Source organism: Octodon degus, unplaced genomic scaffold (assembly GCF_000260255.1).
Source record: "Octodon degus isolate 3935 unplaced genomic scaffold, OctDeg1.0 scaffold00249, whole genome shotgun sequence".
Taxonomy (NCBI): Eukaryota; Metazoa; Chordata; class Mammalia; order Rodentia; family Octodontidae; genus Octodon; species Octodon degus.
The window spans coordinates 2,332,450-2,336,090 of NW_004524825.1; positions in this window are offsets into that span (position 1 = coordinate 2,332,450).

Sequence of the window (3,641 nt, forward strand, 5' to 3'; positions counted from 1 at the left end):
TAAAATATATTTCTGGTGATTAACTAGGTCTATTTATAGACCATGAGGCATGAACTGTGATATTTATAGAATGTCATCACATTTAGCAGTAATAGCACAATTACATGTTTATGAAGTAATGGTTTTGCAATTTTTCCTAGAATTCTCTGACATTTAGATCTGGAAATTTTACATTGTAATAAGCAAGAATAGCAGCTATTTATTTAAGATGGACAGTGAAAATTGTCTTTTCTGTATATTCTTTCACTATAAAAGCCTGAAATCCTCCAGTTCATTTTGCTCTTACACAAGAAGTGAGATGGTGTATAACAAGTAATACATAGTACCTATCTTTGTGGAGCTCCAATTTCACTTTTAAATAGTGTCTTTCATTACTTTGGATCAGTACATCCTGGAATCTTCTTCTTTGGGATTTAGTGTGCTGTTTGTCCTCTTCATAATGACGTAAGGTAGGGTGAAAGGCTAAAACATACGTGTTCAATATTCAAAATAAGTCAAATGAGACCCATGTGAAAGAGTCCTCCACTCTACCCATAACTTCACACTGGGTGTGATAAATGAAGACAGTGGAAATTCTCTTGGCTTTTCCTCCAATACTTGGGATTTAACCCAGGGGTTATGCACTGAGGTACATCCCCAGTTTTCTTTTAAATTTTGTTTTATTTTGAGAAAGGTTCACTGTAATTTTCCCAGGCTGAGCTTCAATTTGTAATCCCCCTGCTCCAGCCTTCTAGAATGCTGAGATTACAGGCCTGTACCGCTGCACCTGGCTGTCTGGTTGATTCATCTCAGCAGGAAGTCAGCACAGCCTGTTGGGTGTACCCTGGGCAGGTGCTGGGAACATGTTCTGAGAAAGAGTGTTAACTCTCAAATGCTTTTGTCATCCAATTCTAAGGCCAGAATTTTTCAGATGTAGTTACTGAACCATATTTCACAAGTGTCTGGTTTGTGGGGACAGCCCATGGTATGAAAGATGGAACTGCAGTGACCTAGGGCTAGTGGTGTACTCATGCCACTTATTGATTTCTGTAGTGTAAGTTCTTATAGCACGGCTAACTTTAAATCACCAACGTACTATCAATTGTCCATTGACTCCAAAATTTCTAAAAAATTAATGGTCATCTTTGAGAACCAGTAGTCTTACCCCAGCATAGCACTACCTGCACCCAGAGGATAACACAGAACCTGAACCAGACTCGGGGCAAGAGCTGTAGGTGCAGCAGCAGATGTATTGGAACTACATTTGATGGATCATCCTTCACATTTCCCACTCTTACCTCAGTTTCTCCAGCTGTCACATGATCAGAACAGTTTTTTTCTGCCTGCCTCACAGACATGGGGGTGACAAGAGCCACTGGCATAGGAAGCATGGAAATGAGCCCTTCATAAGTGAGAAGGGGGCCAAGGTATAGAGGGAGTGGAGAGGAAAGGGGGTGGGGATGCAGGAAACACTGAGATGGGCTGTGTATGCGCACCAACTTTCCACGAGGAATGTGATCCCTATGTGCTGCAAACAGGGACTAAGTAAAATAAAAATTGAAAAAGAGCCACCAAGGAATCAGCTTCTTCCCTTCCTCCCAGCTCCTTTGTGGGTGCCCCTGCACTTCCTTGTGTCCTTTCTTGGTGGAAAACTGTCACTCTCTCAACAGCTAAGTTCTTTGTGACACTTGCTGGGTGTCTCAATGATTAAAGCACTATTGTTCTGAGAAGCAATCATAATCTGTCTGCCATGGAGCCTGAGAATTTGCTAGAAGCTTGAACAGTTTGTTTTTATCACACCAGTGTCCTTGGGATGAGATTGAACTCAAAACATTGTTTGCTCGGCCTCTCCCCACATCACCTCACATTTGCCAACTGCTTACCAACTCACGTAGTCTCTGACCAGGAGCAAATGTGCGAATCCCAACAAATTCTCACTTTCTTATAAGGAGAACTGGGATTTAGATATGGAAAGCTTTCTGGGCCCCTGGAGAAGTCATCTGGCTTGGGGGCTAAATGCTGCCAACCACCACCACAGGGCAGGCCTCTCTTTGTGGCACTCCATTGTGTGGTCCCCACATAAAAACGGATGGTGCTGGTGGCAGGTTGCCTCCTACTCTGCCATCTGCCTGATTCCTTGGCACTGGGCACTGATTGCTGGACATCTACTTCAGGACAGTCCATGGGCACCTCATATTTGGCAAGGTACCCTGAAGCCTATTCCCCCACAAGAGCTTCCACTCCCCACAAACGGCCCCTCCTCTGCTCTTACCCAAGTTGTAAATCTGAGGGCCATCTTGGACTTTTTCCCCTGCATTTGCCACAGCCAAGCAGTCACCAATTCCTATCTGTCCTATCTCGCCACATCTGGGCTCTGGTTCTTCCTTCCCACTGCAGTAGTGAAGGCTACCACCATATCCAGCCTACAATCAACTGCCGAGACGTCCCCTGCCCGGATCTTCCTCCCTGCCATCCATTCTCTACCTTTCATGACATGGCCTTTCTAAATTCATTACTGCCCAGACTAAAATCCTTCCAGACTTTCCTGCTGCCCTCCTTCTTCCCAAGCAATTGCCTCCAGTCCCCTGTCATCAAAGAGCTGGGGATAAAGGTGAGGGGCAGCTCTCAGATTCAGGGTCTATACAACCGATTGTCTTATAGGCATCTTAGCTGGAGGCAAAACAAATTCCTTACCCAACTCAACCCAAACTGATTGCAGCATCTCCCTCCCCACTCCTTCCTCAACAAAAGAGCTCCCTATCTCAACATGAGTTGTTAGCACACCACCAGCCCCTTAGTAAGTCAAGCCAGAAAGCTGAGAGCCATTACTAACCCCTCTCCCTTCCCATTCTGTATTCTACACATGTCCCAAGTTCACTCATACAATTCCCTATTCTTTATAATGAGCCAACAAAGTAGTTATTTTCAGGGAAAAGCAATAGGCAAGTCAAGGTGTGCATTCAGTGTCACTGGACTCTATAGCTATGCTCTCTCACTCTAGCTTGTGGAACAGAGCAGTGGGTACGAGTCTCACCATTAGATCCAATCCACCCCACCCATCAGCATCCCGACACAGGTGCCTCTCCCAGATAGAGTGGCAATGAACAACAACACTTGGAAGCCTGGTTACCTTCCTATCTACCCTCCTTTTTTCTCCATAATTTTATTGAGAAATAAATAACAATGAGAGAGTTTCAAACCAAATTGGTACGACAGTTCCAATAATTAACACATTGCATACATTCTGCCTAGTGGTTAATTGCTGTACAAGATGCACACATGATACTTATTTACAAACTCTATTAGAACAAATCCCTCTATTCATTAAGAAAATGTAACTATATATCTATCCTAACCACTTTGAATACACAGATACCAAATGGACATTCATCTGTATCCTCTTTCTTGTTTAGTTCCATTAATTGAATATTATAGGTATGTAAACTCAGCAAAAAATTCTAAAAGAGTCCAGTAGTCTATAATAGTAATGGGTCTTCCTCTTGACTGGCCATGTCAGAAATTGTTGACCTGAGTCCCCTACAGCTCAACATAACAGCATGGCTTTACTTCTTATACTTTGTTTTTATACTTTTCTGCTGGATGGTTAAGACCAAGGTAAAGCAGGACCTATGCAACAAGAGTTATAGCTTTTGGGTCTGATA